Source organism: Canis lupus, chromosome 29 (genome assembly GCF_011100685.1).
Source record: "Canis lupus familiaris isolate Mischka breed German Shepherd chromosome 29, alternate assembly UU_Cfam_GSD_1.0, whole genome shotgun sequence".
NCBI classification, from domain to species: domain Eukaryota; kingdom Metazoa; phylum Chordata; class Mammalia; order Carnivora; family Canidae; genus Canis; species Canis lupus.
Window position 1 is genome coordinate 35,973,143 of NC_049250.1, and position 17,879 is coordinate 35,991,021.

Here is a 17,879-nt window from a genome sequence, read left to right on the forward strand (position 1 = left end):
TAGAAATACCAACAGCATCAATTCTATGTCATAGGAGCAATTTTTTGTTAACTGAAATTCATTGATAAAAATTTTATTGAAATCGCCTCACTAAAAATATTCGTGTGAAAGTCATTGACTCTCAAAAATTGTTACCTTCTTTGCAACACACATTTTAGATTTAACTTTCATATCTCATCATGGGAATAATTCACAGAACCTCCCGCTGTGTTACAAAGTGCTTTGCAAGGCTAACCACAATCTAGCTGGTGAGTAATGTGTAAAAATTAAGAGCTAAGACTAAGCAATCAGAAATAAAGTACTAATCACTTAGCAAAGTTATGTCTTTCATTTGTTTTCTTGAATTGAATTCTTTTTTTTTTTTTTAAGCTTTTATTTATTTACTCATTAGAGACACAGAGAAAAAGGCAGAGATATAGGCAGAGGAAGAAGCAGGCTCCATGCAGGGAACCTGATGCGGAAGGAACTCCATCCCAGGGCCCTAGGGTTACGCCCTGAGCCGAAGGCAGAAGCTCAACCTCTGAGCCACCCAGGCATCTTTAATTTTTTTTTTTTAATTTACTTATGATAGTCACACAGAGAGAGAGAGAGAGAGAGAGGCAGAGACACAGGCAGAGGGAGAAGCAGGCTCCATGCACCGGGAGCCCGACATGGGATTTGATCCCAGGTCTCCAGGATCGCGCCCTGGGCCAAAGGCAGGCGCCAAACCGCTGCGCCACCCAGGGATCCCTAGGCGTCTTTATGTATCATCATAAACCACTTTTTCCTCAGAACAGAAGTAATGAAATTTCATTCAGGGACGCATAAGAGGTGTTGAACTATTAGAGGGCCTGGGTGGCACTGTAGGTTCAGCATCCAATTCGGTTTCAGCTCAGGTCTTCATCGCAGGGTTGTGAAATCAGGCACTGTGTGGCGCTCCAAGCCCAGCATGGAATCTGCTTAAAAGTCTCTCTCCCTCTACCCTTCCCCGCACACACGGTCTCTCCCTCTCTCAAAAAAATCAATCAATCAATCAGTCAATCAATAATTATTTTAAAAAGTGAGATGTTGAACTATTAATTGAGATGAGAGAAGGAAATAATAATCCGAAGAGGAAAAGAAAGCAAAAAGAATGAAAGAACTTTGGTAAAAAGGACAGATCCAATTGGTTGGTGAAATGGAGCCATAAATATGGGTATAATTTTCACAGATGGCTGTGATTCCAGATGATGGGATAGGATATCTATGAGCAGCATTTACTTTTCCTCAGTAGTTTCATTTCAATTCAGCAATTCGAAAACTCAAAAAAGCTGAGATAATATGGTGCACTGTTTCTGGTTCATGAATTTGTACTGAAGACTGTGATACAAATTGTATTTCCCAAGCTTACTCTACTGCCCCCTCACTTCAGTGATACAGGCTGTGATGATATCACATTTGGCTACAGAAACTAGTTCGCTGATTGATTCCTGCAACATTGGCAGCACTCAATGAATATTATAAATACCAAGAGTCATTTTTTTTTTTTTTTATGATAGGCACACAGTGAGAGAGAGAGTCAGAGACACAGGCAGAGGGAGAAGCAGGCTCCATGCACCAGGAGCCCGACGTGGAACTCGATCCCAGGTCTCCAGGATCGCGCCCTGGGCCAAAGACAGGCGCTAAACCACTGCGCCACCCAGGGATCCCCTCAAGAGTCATTTTTATCTCCTCTTTTGAAAGTGTATTGGGAGACTTGTGCTCTTTTACCTAAAGACGTCTTTGTTTATAATTAGTGTTACCAGTGTGAAATATTGCAGTAATACAACCCAAAGTATTTTGATCCAGAAAATTGGGGTTGGTAGTTAATATGTTTCTTAAATGTAAGGCACAGATAACAGATAAAATAATTTTAGTTTTCCATCCTCTCGATGCTTCCCATGACCAAATGAAGGTTGGGCTAGCGATTTCAGTATTGGGGGGTTACCATAGACAGTTAAGAGTCATGTATTCCTGTGACTCAAATTTCTTGGGTTTAGGGTCATCTTAAATGTCACAAAAATGCTGAATTTGTCACTATGTTAGCAAAACTAAATCTATAATTCTTGACCCACTGTTTTTATTTCCAAGATGAGATGCAGCAATGAAGTGGAGTAGAATAGGGAAGAAAATATGGCCGCAGCTGTAGGCACTCAACACTGGGAAAATAGAGCTGGTGAAATAAAGAGCAAGTGTTAGAATAGGCCAACTGGTAGTTTCTATATTTAAATACTCATTTATTTTTGTTTCCTTTTATCTGTAGCTAAGACTCTTCTTTCCTGTAGGTTACTGCTTGTGTACCCTCTTCCTGGTGATACTCCCTCCCTAGGTGATAAAATCAACTCCTTAATTGGAATTGGAGTTTATCTTGAATCCCTGCATATTTCTTAAGAGTATATTTATCAGTAAAAAGCAACCTTCAAATTTACAAAGGCTTGGGTAAGAAATGCAAACTGAGCTTTCTTTCCATTGCATTCTGTGACTGCAATGGCAACTATGCAAATGGAATAAAAGCTTGTATGTGTAAAATGCTAGGACTTCCCTCTTTCACTTCCCTCCAAAATACACATACACGTACACATCTGAAAGCATTTTAGCAACGTCTAGCAGAAATTAGGCACTTAACAAATGTTATTTTCCTTTTCCTTTGTATAGAACTGTGTTTATCGCCAAACATCGCCTTTGGGAATAATAGCTAAATCAAAAAGCAGGGAGATAACTCAGCTGTTAGAAATGTGAGCTTTGGTATCAGACCTGGTTTTGAATTCTAACTTCACCATTTAACAATTCTCTGTCCTTAGTAAAATTACTCCTACTCTGATTCTCAGTTTCCCCATACACAAAGTAAGGACAATACCACTAGGCCATAGGATGTTTGTTAAAAGTAATGAGCTATTGCATGCAAAGCACTTAATATTGTCCCTAGCACATAGTATGTACTCAATTATAAAAACAAACCATTTTAAATTTAAAAAATAAGCATTAGACACATAGAAAACAAATCACAATGACCCATTAGCATGGCCACCATAAAAAAAAATTTTTAAAGAAAATAGCAAGTACTGGCAAAGACGTAGTACCTAGTAGGGAGGGTCCTCAAACTATGAAATGGTAGAATTGCAATCCTACTTCTAGGTGTATATCTAAAAGAACTTAAAGCAGGATCCCAAAATGATATTTATGCACACATGTTCATTGCAGCATTATTCACAATAGCCAAGAGGTGGAAGGAGCCAAATACCCATTGACAGATGAATAGAAAAATAAAACATAGTAAATATATGCCATGGAATATTATTCAGCCTTGAGAAAGAAGAAAATTCTATCACATCCTGCAACACAGATGAACCTTGAGGATGTTATGCAAAGTGCAATAAGCTGGTCACAAAAGAACTGATACTGTGTGACCCCACACATATGAGATGTCTAGAGTAGTCAAAATCATGAAAACAGAAAGTAGTAGGGTAGTTGCCAGGGACTGGGGTGGGAAAGTGAAATGGGGAGTTGCTCATTGGACAGAGGGCTTCAGCTTTGCAAGATAAAACTTCTAGAGATCTGTTACACAACAACGTGAATATAGTAAAGGTACTGTACACTTGAAAATGCTTAAGAAGGTAAATTTTACATCATGTATTTTTTTTTACAGTTAAATTTTTTAAAAATAGGTCTATACAATCAAACAAACAAAAAGAGTATGTCTCCAAGGGTGTGCTCTCCAGTGCTTCTCCAATACCAGAATAGAGAATGGGAAGGAGGAAGGAGAAACCTGGGTGAAGAAAACCAAGGATGACCTTCTGTGCTATAAATATGTTTATGGGGTCCCGTTAGGTGAGATGGAGAGGACAGTCCCTTGGACATACAAAAGGGTGATCAGAAGCTGCCTTCTACCCTCCACTTTGGGGACACTCAAAAGAAGACACCAGAAATAACCCATCGTGAGTAAGCAAGTGTCTGTCAATGTACAACTGCTTTGCCTCAGAACTGGGTATGAGAAGTATTGTGAGGAGGGAAGGGAGCAAGCATTGCAGAGAAAGTCAGGATGATGAGTTTGAATCCCCTTTCCATGCTACTTGCTCATCCTCCCAGGGAATGGCTTTATTCATCAGTTAAAAACACTTTTCTAACAGAAGCATTGTGAGAGTTAACCCAAGATATTGTGCCTGAAGCATTCTTTTTATCCATGAAACAGAATATACGTTTTAGTTGTGATTTTTACAGGTAAGCAAACTCTGGTTAACAACCAGGATGGAGGCAAACAGTAAATAATTTCAACGTGCCTATTCACTGGGCCAATCGTCTATTATTTTGATATCTACTATCAGTCTTGTTGACAGGTGTCAGTATTGATTCAGTAGGGAAGTGGGGGCTACTTCTTTTACTCAAAGTGAAAATGTAACAACTTGCTCCCATGCATTATAAGTTCTTATTACAACAAGGATGCATACCTATATGGAGGATACACACTAATGATCTTAGGAAGTTTATTAGCAGAAAATTAAAGTAGTTTTACAATCAGGAAGTAAACAAGTGAACGGAAGTCCAGCTCCCACTAAAGTATTACTTATTTCGTGGCTCTCACTTTCATCTCACGGAGTCAGGTATTTTTTGCCAATGTTTCCTGAATATAAACAATAATAACATTGTCCCACTGGTTTCCACTTCACTGATCTCTTCTTGATTTATATCACCTGTGAACCTTTCCACTTAGGTGTTTCTTTGAACTTGCCCTCAACACATCCTGTTTCTGCGTAGACAATAGGAAGAGAAAAACTTGCATGTATATATGAGCAGAAAGGGAAAGATGAAGAAATAGAAAGGCTAATGAGGAAAACTAGAGATTTCTGTGACAGTCCCCAGTGCATTTAAAAAAAAAAAAAAACATGCTGAACAATCTTCATGAATCATCCAACCTGAGTGTTAGCTGTTATACAGCAAATTCTTTAAGATGAGGAACTTGAACATTTAAACAGAAATAAATGGCACATGCTTTGTCACACTTCCTTACTTCTCTAAGTAAACCGAGAGTACATGATGGAGATGGGTCTTCGATTAGGTTTCACATCCGTGGCATTCTGGTTTAGAGAAATGAGCACTAGAGTTGGAGTCTGAACTCAAGGCCTATCTTTGTCCAGTGATGTGACTATGGCACTTAACCTTAATTCACAGGCTTTACTTACTCTTCAAAGTTGCCTAAAATTTCTACCAGTACAGTTTAGGAAATACCGCATCATACAAAAATCCATAAACCCAGGGGCACCTGGGTGGCTCAGGTCATGATCCCAGAGCCCTGAGGTCCAGCCCACATCAGGCTCCCTGCTCAAAGGCGGGGAAGCCTGCTTCACCCTCTCTCTGCCCCTCCCTGCTTCTGTCTCTCTCAAATAAATAAATATTTTAAATCTTAAAAAAAAAGAAAAAGAATCATGAGTCCAAACGCATCCTCTAGAAAGAAAAAAAAAAAATGCCCCCTTTGGGATCTCATATGAAGACATCAGTTTGGGTTGTCTTAGTGTACTGGGAAGACACAGAAAGCTCCACTTGGGAGGTGCGGAAACAAAGAGCAGATCCAGTTGATTGAGGCTGAGAGCGAGGAGAAATAGAAATGGTTATCGTGTGTCCTTCCACTTGCCTTGTTCACTCAAGGCCCCAGGTGGCTGAGAACTGAAAGTGATGTGGTCTGAGAGAGGTTGTTAAACGATGGCAAAACAGGTGCCCAAAAGTGTCGCCCGGAAGCTAGGAGGGAGAGACTTACCTGAGACCTGTGGAGGATATTCAGGAGTGAGGATGCCAGCTGAGATTGCGTCCAAAAAAGAGAAGGTTAAAAATGGAAACGTGCAAAACATAATAAAACTTGTATTTTTATTCAAGTGATACACGTACATTGTGGAAAAGTTCAGAGGTGTAGATGATCACAAAATAAGCTCACAAAAAAAAAAAAAAATAAGCTCGCTACCAATGAAGCACAGAAAGAGGTACTTGTTGACCTTTTGCTGCGTATCATTCCAGGCTTTTCATGTATAATCCACGCATAAACATATACCTTGTAAAAATAGGTTTATTCAAAAGTGTCACTAAATTTTAAGTTTAAAAAAAAAAGATTAGTTTACTAGAGGTTGGATTATATTGATAGAGGTTTGTTTTCACAGTGTGCAACCATGGCCTTTCAGCTTGGGAGCTTCTGAATCACTCAGATGTGTACCTTCGCAGTCGCAAAAAGTATCAGGTTCTACTCTCTGTGGGTTGCGTGTGCTAGACAAGTCTTAAGTTGTGATTCTTAAAATCAAGGTTATCTAATTTTTTGTAAGTCATGGTGAAAGGGTCATGAAGTCAGGATGGCTGTTTCTCTCATTTCCATTTAAAATCTATTATTTTCATGTCGGCAGGACCATTATTATCAAGCAAAACTATATTTAAAACGAAATTTTATTTATTTATTTATATTTTTTTAAATTTTTTTTTAATTTATGATAGTCACACAGAGAGAGAGAGAGAGGCAGAGACACAGGCAGAGGGAGAAGCAGGCTCCATGCACCGGGAGCCCGATGTGGGATTCAATCCCGGGCCTCCAGGATCGCGCCCTGGGCCAAAGGCAGGCGCTAAACCGCTTCACCACCCAGGAATCCCTATTTATATTTTTTAATAATAAATTTATTTTTTATTGGTGTTCAATTTGCCAACATACAGAATAACACCCAGTGCTCATCCCGTCAAGTGCCCCCGTCAGTGCCCGTCACCCAGTCACCCCTATCCCCCGCCCTTCTCCCCTTCCACCAGGAAATTTTAAATTACATAGGTGTAGATGTTCATATGCACATATGTATGTGATGTATTTAATCCTGGTTAAAGATAAAAGTTTATATGTATTTAATCCTGGTGGAGATGAAGCTTTAAAATTCTGGGTGTTTTTTATTATTATTGAGGTACAGTTGACATACAACATTATATTAGTTTCATGTGTACAACATAATGATTCAAAATTTGTATGCAATGCAATAATTACAATATTTCTAATCTCCCCTGTCAGCATATAAAGGCATACAACATGCAATCCAATATTATTGACTACAGTCATCATGATGTATATTCCATCCCCATGATTTCTTTATTTTATGACTGGAAGTTTGTATCTCTTGACCCATCATACTGTTTTATTCATCACATTAACTAGCTATAAAGCACAAACTTTTATCTATACCAGGCAAAGAATTGCAGGATTTATATGCAGAGAACCTATAAAGTTATAGAGTTTGGAAGTAGTGTTTCATTAGGAAGAACTCACAAGTGTCTTGTAAAGCTAATATAATTAGAAGGATGCATAAATGTTCTTGAAAAAAATGGACTCCGTGTCTTGGCACAAATGTCTTCTCTATGAGCCCTAACCCATGCTCTTTCACCAGACCTCCTCTCTTTGCCAAATTCATAATCTCCTTAATCCTCTTCCCTACTGTTTTTCCACAGCATTTATCACTTTAGAGCATACAGCATAATTTACTTACTTCTGTTTACTGTCTTCCTCTTCTCATTGCAAGAGTAAGCTACAGGAAAGCAAGGGTCGTTTCCATTTTGCTCATTGATGTGTCTCCACTACCTAGGACACCATGTGGCCCATAATAAATATTCAAAAATATTTGCTGAATGAATAGAAGTGGGAAGGGAAAGGACTCATTACCAGGGAGAGATACAGGTTTTGTTAGACCTGATGCTTCTAAAATTTGGGAAGGCTGTCTTTAAGAAAAAAAATGTTAATATCCTACTTCTGCAAATTTCACAAAACACATGTTATGACTATGTGAACACTCTTGTAGCCTGTGCCAGCGTATGTGAATGGCCTCGGAAGTTATGTTTCACTAGTTCTAAGATAATGAAACCAGAGTTTTGAGGATTACCAATTTTATGTTTTAGATATTGACAGATTTAGGTTCAGATTTAGATATTTTTATCAAGGGACAGTAACAATACTGCTCTGTGAAAGAAACAAGTTACAAATGGGATGTATACTATGGTACCATTTGGTACAAAATGAATGGAGGATTTCCCATTTGAAGGTCTATATTTTCTAAGTGAATATGGATTGCTTTCATCATGAGAAAAAAAGTTGTAATGTATAATTATAAAAACTGACCTAATCACAATGAGAAGGATGTGTTATAATTTTTTTTAAGTGTTGATGTAAGGTTCTCCAAATTATTTATGGCATGTTCCCTCTTCCTGATGAAAAATAACATACTTTTTTACAGAACTGGTCATAGCTACCACTACTGCCTACGCAACCCCGCCCCACATCCACACACATCTCTATTCCCATCTCCCAGCCCCCTACACACTCTAAAAAGTTGACCACACAAGCTAAGTGGCCCATAGAAGGTAAATAATACAATTCACTTCAAATGAAATTTAAAACAAGTTCATCTATATATATACAGATAGTAGATCTGACGCCTTTATGTCAATAACATGGACATACAGACTTGGCAGGGAGGTGATGGTCTACTCTTTGCACATATCCAGGCAGCTCTTAGCATTTCCAATTAGATTTCCCACTTTAATTTACAAATGGTTATTTTTATTCTGAATTACATCCACTAAATTAATATAGCAAAAATGTTTTTAAATACGATTAGAAATAGGCTTACTTGGACTTTAAATGGACCAGTTAAAGCACCAGAGTATTTCTGCCATTTTATTTTGCTAAGAAACCACGTTTATGTTCAAATGGTAGAGGGACTAAGTATCTCAGCACAATTTTAACCTACCAGGCTTTCGGTTGCTTTTCTTTTCTTTCCAATTCCAACTTTTATTTTGATTAGCCTAAAAGTAAAATGTTTCTCACATGGCAAAAATACCATTCTGAGTTAAATAAGCTACATAAAAAAAATATATCATTTTGGAGGTGGCAAGCTTTTGCCTTTTCACGAGTTTTAATGCATGAAAGTCAGTAGAACCAGCAGTGGAGAGTGAGAAGGATTAGAAAGCCAAGAGGAAAATCAAGAGAGCATGAATTACAAAGAGAGGAAGGAGGGGCTGTAGAAAAGGAGCCAGGGAAAAATGGTGCTTACTGCACGTTCCCAGAGCTTTCCTCTGTGCTGGGAAATAGCCAGTTCTTCCCTGGCTGCTAGCTTCCTCCTTCCTTTCAAAGAATTGTTTTGAGAAGGGCAAGGAAATTGAGGTACAATAGCACACATGAGAGAGCTTTGCAATCTGTGAAACACTGTGTATCTAATTAGGTGAAAAGTCTGCTGGTCTAGATGATTCAGACATGTCTTTTCATGGAAAAGAGTCATTACAACACAGGTCAGAAGTGGCAGATGGGATCCACTTCCGTGGCAGGGGAGCTGTCGTAGATATTTCACCAGCAAGTTCTTCAGAAGTCAATATTCATGCTGCCTGTGTTTCATCACCAATGATTCACTCCCCATTCTCTCACCTTTAGTTTCTCCCTCAACCTCAGTGCCCCCGAGCTACTAACCTTGTGCATGGAGTCCTTTCAAACATTCAGACTTTAAAAGGACAGGTACACAAAACAGTAGCCGAGGTATGAAGTCAAAAGCAAATTTAGAGTTGTGGTTGGACCTCTGTGAATAATGTCAAGAATGCTAGAGCTTTAAATGAGGTTAGACTTGAGAAGAGGGGGAAAAAATTAAAGGTCAGAGATGATAAAGAGAAAAGGGCTTCCTTATCCTTAATGATGGTGACGTCATGTTTCACAGGTTAAAAAAAAAAAAAAGTAGAACACATAACTTCCATCTGACTGTCTTCTTTCCTATCGAAAAAAAAAGGATATTCAATGAGAAGTTCCAAACGTGTGAAAAGATAAACCAAACACATTTAACAGGGAACTGAAGAGCATCTGATAGGTGAGGAATGATAAGACCATATAGCTATTTTCAATGTTCAAGTAAAATTCTTTCCAAAGCACTAAAATGAGTTGTCAGTGTTAGCAAAGGACTGCTCAGTGCTCTCTGAAAAATTGCAAAGAATGGTCAAGATGCAAGAGGACTAGATATAGATATGCCCTAATTTAAGAACAGAGAAAAAAAAAAATCTCTCTTCTTAGACACCACATGAAGGGCCAGGTTGCTGTGATTCCCTGTAGAACTAACCATTGGTTACCATAGAGGGGGGTTGGTGGCTTCCTCCCAAAGCTGACTGACTAAATACATGCATTTATCTCTCTTTCCAAATCCCAAAGAAATGTCAGAAGAGTAACATTAAAACTAATCAAAGTAAGTTTTAGAAAATTCAGAAGGAGGTTACTGATAGTCAACCAGAGCAGTGAGAAATTTCTGGAATATATAGATGCTGAAATGAAGCAGAGCTACTAACCCATAAATCCAGACCATAAAAGAGAACTTTAAAAATACAAGTTTTCCCTTAAAGGTCTAAATGTGAGACCTGAAACCATAAAAATCCTAGAAGATAGCACAGGCAGTAATTTCTCTGGCATTGACCATAGCAATATTTTTCTAGGTATATCTCCTGTGGCAAGGGAAATAAAAGCAAAAATAAATTATTGGGCTACATCAAGATAAAAGACTTCTGCACAGCAAAGGAACAATGAACAAAACTAAAAGACAACCTAATGAATGAGTGAAGATATTTACAAATGACATCTGATAAAGGGTTTGTATCAAAACCTGTAAAAAGCTCAACACCCAAATAGATATACAATTCAACACCCAAAAGCCAAATAATCCAATTAAAAAATGGGCAGAAGACAGGAACAGACATTTCTCGAAAGAGACATACAGATGGCCAACAGACACATGAAAAGATGCGCAACGTCAATGAGCAACAGGAAAATGCCAATCAAAACTACAACAGATATCGCCTCACACCTGTCGGAATGGCTAAAATCAAAAACCCAAGAATCAACAAGTGTTGGTGAGGATGTGGAGAAAAAGGAACCCTCAGGTGGGAATGCAAATTGGTGTAGCCACCGTGGAAAATGGTATGGAGGTTCCTCAGAAAGTTAGAAACAGAACTACCCTATGATCCAGTAATCATACTACTACGTATTAACCCAAAAAATACAAAAACTAATTCAAAGGGATGCATGCACCCCTATGTTTATAGCAGCATTATTTACAATAGCCAAGTTATGGAAGCAGCCCAAGGGTCCATCAATCGATGAAAGGATAAAGAAGTGATATATATATGCAATGGAACACTATTTAGCAATAAAAAAGGGTGAAATCTTGCCATTTGCAACAATATGGATTAAGCTAGAGCATATTGCTAAGCAAACTAAGAAAGTCAAAGACAAGTGCAATATGATTTCACTCGTATGTGGAATTTTTAAAAATATTTTATTTATTTATTCATGAGAGACACAGAGAGACATAGAGAGAGAGGCAGAGACATAGGCAGAGGGAGAAGCAGGCTCCATGCAGGGAGCATGACGTGGGACCTGATCCCGGGACTCCAGAATCACGCCCTGGGCGGAAGGCAGTCACTTAACCACTGAGCCACCCAGGGATCCCCTCGTATGTGGAATTTAATAAACAAAACAAATGAGCAAAGGGGACAAAAGGAAGAGAGACAAACCAAGAAACAGACTCTTAACTCTAGAGAACAAACTGATGGTCACCAGAAGGGAGAGGGGTGGGGGATGAGAGAAACAGGTGATGGGCTTTGAAGAGTACACCTATGAGGAGCCCTGAGTACTCTATAGAATTGTCGAATCACTGTTTTGTATACCTGAAACTAATATAACACTATATATCAACTATACTGGAATTAAAATTAAAATCTTAATAAAAAAATAAATAAAAGTTTTCCCAGCAGAATTCTGCAAAAGCCTTATAACAAAAATAAACAAGAAGCTAGCTGAAAGAAGTGCGCCCTGGGCTTGGGGGAGCTAACTAGAAAAGGCCCAGCTGGTCCTTGTGACACCTAATGCAGACTCTGATACATGCCCCGGGCTGTATATAGAATTTCATGTGAAATTCTCACAGAATGAACATCAAGTCCAAAGAATTAGGACCTTGTCATAGGCAAAGGAGAGCTGTATATCCTCTTTTTTTTTTTTTTTAAGATTTATTTTTTATTTGAGAGAGAGAGAGGTGGGGGAAGATCGGAGGGAAAGAAAATCTCAAGCAATCTCCTCACTGAGTGCAGAGTTGGACACGGGGCCCAGTCCTATGACCTGAGCTCATGACCTGAGCCAATAACTTTTTTTTTTTTTTTTTTTTTTTTTATTTATGATAGTCACAGAGAGAGAGAGAGGCAGAGACACAGGCAAAGGGAGAAGCAGGCTCCATGCACTGGGAGCCCGACGTGGGATTTGATCCCGGGTCTCCAGGATCGCGCCCTGGGCCAAAGGCAGGCGCCAAACCGCTGCGCCACCCAGGGATCCCCTGAGCCAATAACTTAACAGAGTGAGCCACCCAGGCACCCCGAGCTGCACATCCTTAAAACAGACCACACTCACATCTTAAAGGAAAGCCCACAACCACTGAAGTCAGAGCTGATTTACTCTAAACTTGAGTTTCCAGCCAGGCTGTAAACAAGAATTCTGACTCTCTCCAGCCACCCATAATGTTCAAATCGAGATCTCACTTACCAATATGGCCAAACAACCAGGCTTATCAAACCACCAAGAATATCAAACAGCCAAGAAAGATGAAAATTAAAGCACTGAACCCAACAATTGGAAATAACCCCCAGGAAAACACAATATAGGACACAGAATAAAATGCTAAAATAAACATGTTTGATATCTTCTGGGATTCTAGAGAGTTCTGAATCTATTAAAAGAGAAAGAGAGAGAGAGAGAGAGAGAGAGCTACTAAACACTTAGGAAGATGTTTAAGATTATCCAAGTATTAAAAATAAGAAAATGAGGAGAAAAGGGGAAGCAGCGATCACCCCAAGTCAGCATGAACTCAAGAAGCACAAGTTGTCTCAATTGCTTCATTTCCTTCAGCAAGGAGGTCATCAGACTGGTAGACCGGGGAATGCCAGTGGCATGGTGAGTCTGTCTGGAATCTAGCAGGACATTTCATTGTTTCATGACACAATGCCCTGAAAACAAAACAAATCATCCTGCCAGTGATTGACAATTCGATAAGCTAATAGAAGTTTGTGTCACCTATTTTAAAATTCCCAGTTTATTTGTATTTCCCTCCAGATTGTAAAACAGCTTAAGAAACCATTTTTCTGGGGATCCCTGGGTGGCTCAGCAGTTTAGCGCCTGCCTTTGGCCCAGGGCGCGATCCTGGAGATCTGGGATCGAGTCCCACGTCGGGCTCCTGGCATGGAGCCTGCTTCTCCCTCCTCCTGTGTCTCTGCCTCTCTCTCTCTCTCTCTCTCTCTCTCTCTCTCTGTATATCATAAATAAATAAATAAATCTTTTAAAAAATTTAAAAAAAAACATTCTTCTTTATCGCATTCGGCCTCTCCCTGTTGTCGAAGGGATATTTATTTAGTGAATAACAGATTCTCAATAAATATTTATTGAATGATTATTAAAATTTAATATTCACTCTCACAAGGCCTCTGTTTCAAAGTATGTGTGAGATGAAAGGGAAATGGCTAGCTTCTCCGTTCATCCGGAAACAGTGTGGGGCTTTTCGCTGATTTGCTGACTTACTGTCGTCAACGTTGGGGCATGGCTGACGATAGAACCATAAATAAAAGGCTACAGTAATGGACAAATAGGAACAGAGGGTTGTGGTAGCTTGTGTTTTGCAAAAATGGCCACAACAAGAGGAGATAGGGCTGAAAATTCCAAGCTTTTAATAATGGCTTGATATTTCTGGTGACCAACCCCCCTTCGGGAGTCCACCCAGAACAGAAAGATGCTTTCCATGTTCTTTTTTTTTTTTTTTTTTCCATGTTCTAATCACTTAGGAATTTACAGGATTTCAGAAACCTTATCAGGAACAGGGTGAAAGACAACTATGAAAATAAGAGATGCTGGAGTGTTGTTATCACTGAAGGAATTACAAGAGTTTTAGGAGCTCTCTGCCAGGAACTGGGGGCAGAGACATATATATATATTTTTCTCTTATCCCACATGGTCTTCCAGTACCCTTTTCGGATCTTTGACCCACAGAACCTGTGGGCATAACAAAGCAGTTTTCTGTACCACTAAGTACACTGTGGGCTGGTTTGTTACGCAGCCATCAGTAACTGAAAAGATAAGAAAACGGATGGGCGCGTTGTGATCGATTTACTCGATGGGCCACTCTGCTGCCACAGCCGGAGGCTTTCCCATTGAAACACAAGTGGAATGTACGTCGCTATTCATTTATTCACTCAAGAAACATTTTTGAGCTTTCTGTGTCCTGAGGACTGTTCTGAGCATACAACACTAGACAAAACAAAGTCTCTACTCAAAGTCCTCGGCTTAGCCCGTGTATTTGGGGGTCCCCATTGTTCAGTTCTTAATTCTCCTGGTTTTAACCTCTGATCATGTCCAGAATTCTTTTTTTAAAAAAGATTTTATCTATTTATTCATGAGAGATGCCAAGAGAGAGGCAGAGACATAGGCAGAGGGAGGAGCAGCTTCCCTGTGGGGAGCTGGATGCGGAACTCAATCCCAGAACCCTGGGATCACGACCTAAGCCGAAGGCAGATGCTCAACCACTGAGCCACCCAGGGGCCCCAATGTCCAGAATTCTATCTTCAGCCCTGATCTCTATCTTGAGCTCCAGATTTATATACTTGAATCCTTAACTGCTCTCTTCAACTGGATATCCCACAGGCCCCCTGAAGTGCTAATACCTACACATCTAGTCTGGAGCCGACAACCTAGAAGTCAACAAAGATTTCTCTCTCACTCCTCAACCTCCCACCACTGGACAGCTTTTGCCTCTTCAGCCAAGAGAGGCCATTGAGCTCATCTCCTGTCATCTCAATCCATCCCTTGTTTCCATCTCACCTCCGCTGCCTGGTTCCTGTCATCATCATTGCTTCCTTGGCTTCCTTGATCTTCCTGGCATCATATTACCTCAAATTTGCATGATACAATGGTGTTGTGTTCTTTCATAATATACAAATATGACTATATTGCCACCTTGTTGAAACTCCTTCACTTATTCTCTTCAGAAAAAGGCCCCAGATGTCTTTATCTTTGCCATATTAATGGTGGGAAGTCACAAAACGACATGCATAGTATGATCCCACTTATATATTTACACACATGAACCCACATGTTCATATACATACAGGAAGATACTGAATGTTCGATAAAATGTCAATTGTTGTAATCTCAGAGTAGAGTACAGGTGATTTTTACCTTTTTCCTCCTACTTTTATGTATTGTCAGAGTACATATAATATCAGAATTTTTTCAAGAAATAAACACATTTCACCTTTACAGAGACTCTTCATTATCTGGCCTTGGCTTATTCAGCTTTCTCATTTCTCTTCTTTCTTCTCCTCGTCCTTACCTGAGCGCCTGCTTCATCCTTTGCTGGTTACTTCCATTCACTCAGCAAACTATGCTCTTTCGAGGATTCACACATCCGGCTTCTTCTGCCCAAAAGGCACTTTCTTCACTTTTTCTTTGCCTGTCTGATCTCTACTCGTTTACCAGGTTCAGGTTAGGTATTGACTCTTCTGGGAGGCTTTTCCTCACCAATCCCGTCTCCGAGCTCCCGTGTTGACTTCTACTAACACTTATCACACCGCCTCATAACTATCTTTGGCTCCCATCTTTGTGGTGACTCCAACCCCAGGGACCCCCAGATCCCATGCGAGGCTGACACACTGAAATTATTCCATACAATTGCTTCCCAAGGAAACCCATGAAGCACTGTTTGGAGATCTGTTTTGGTTATTTTACTCCCCGGGCTCAAATTTCCAGTTTTGTCACTTGCTGCCGAGGATGTCTAGACAAGCTATTTTAACCTTTTTGTACTTTAGCTGCCATATATATAAGGTCAAAATAATACTAACCATATCATTGGGTTTTTTTGAAGATTAATGTCAAGTATAAACAAGTTTCATATAGAGTAGGCATTTAATAAATGGTTATTGGGCAGCCTGGGTGGCCCAGCGGTTTAGCGCTGCCTTCAGCCCAGGGCGTGATCCTGGAGACTGGGGATCGAGTCCCGTGTCAGGCTCCCTGCATGGAGTCTGCTTCTCCCTCTGCCTCTCTCTCTCTCTCACTCTCTCTCTCTCTCTCATGAATAAATAAAATCTTTAAAAAAATAAAAATGAATGGTTATTATTATTATTACTATTATTATTATTATTTGCTGACCCTTGTTGACCTATAATCTCTGTGAGAGCAAGACTGTGTCCTTTGTAACTGTATCCCCAGAATCTTGGATATAATAGGTGCTTAATGGCCCAACAAATAGCTATATGAGCTCATATATTCTTGAATGTTCTGAAGAATTATTTTCCCTTTATTCAATGATTACTTCATGATTATTTTCTCCCTGGAACCACTCCAGGCCTGCAGTAACGAAAAACCCTCATCTCTTTCCAGGAGGTTTCCCAATACCCAGTTGACCACACCTGGTTTTGAGGGTGGATGGCTGATTTCTCTTCTTTGGAGTAGCCTTTGCTCCCACCCACTCGCATGCGTATCACATTGTCGTCCTGAATCTCTCTTCTTTCCTATGTCTTTCCTCCTCTTCCCACACTCCACACCTTTGGTGAGAGGTGTTGAATAAGAGCAAAGAGGGACACCAAGGAAGGTGCGGAGACATCCACTCCAGCCCTGGGTCTCTGGAATGAGACCTGCCTCAGACAGTTCAAAGGGATTAGTGATTCACAGAAAAAAGTCCCAATGAAAGAATTCCATTCAGTGGCTCGCTAGGACCTTCAGAAAGGAGTTAAACACAGTTCTCCACGTCTCATTCCTGGTCCCTTGAAGCCCATTTGAAAAACAGTTTTTTGTTTAGAAAAAAATAATCATAATTTTTGTGAAGTTGTAGGAAGGATGAAATGAGATGACCAATGTGGGAGGGCTTTTGGAAAGCTAAAATATATACGTTATCATGTTAGGTTTTGAGGCCACGTGATCCTGTTTGTGTATTCGAGTAATCCAGTTGGCCATTTTCACCGCTCTTAATTTTCAGTGCCAAATTTTCCTAAATTAAACATAAGAGAACCTGAACATTAGTTCCTTCATGTCACATTCTTAGAAGTATCAGGGCCTATTAATTCTGGCAAAATCAGAGACTTGGGAAATATTTTGACAGTAGCCAGGCAACCTCTGGTGCACGGTGAGCCTGGTGTCCTTTCCCACAACAGGAGTAACCAGGAGAGTGAGAGAGCTGGAATCTTCCCATTCTCCTTTCAGGGCCAAGCCTTTGAGTGTGATCTGCTTACGATGCCCCAGGATCACCCAAGTGCCTTACCAGTGCCAGCTGGTCCCTGGGGGGTGCATGTAGTATACTGCATACGCCACAGTGACTTTCCTGAGCTCAACGTCTGCCAAGGAAGTGGTGTTTGGCTCGTCCTTAAGGATGGGGGGGAGGAGAGCGGGGTGCAGGCCGATCTGGGAGGGAAGACAGGGAGGACAGGAGTGGGGAGAAGGAGAGAGGGAGAAGGAACGAGATCGTGGGATGGCGGAAGACAGTGAATAGGCCAACTTGAAACAGTGAAGCATTTGTATTCCAATTAGTGGGGTGTGACGTTTGTAAAAGCGAGTCTCAGACTGTTGAGAAATTTTAGCCACGTGCAAAAAGAGTTCGACTCCACTGAGCCCATAGGATGAGGCAGGGACAAGCATGGCTTTTGTTTTGTGATTGAGGAGACTCTCACAAACCTCATGCTTCAGATGGAAACGTACCCCCCAGCTGCCTCATGCTTCGGGTCAGAACCAGACCATGAAGCTCAGCAGTGTGATTCCGGGCCCCCAACTCCTATTACTGCACTGCGCCCCCCATCCCCCGCCGGCTGCCCCAGGCCCTTGACACAGGCCA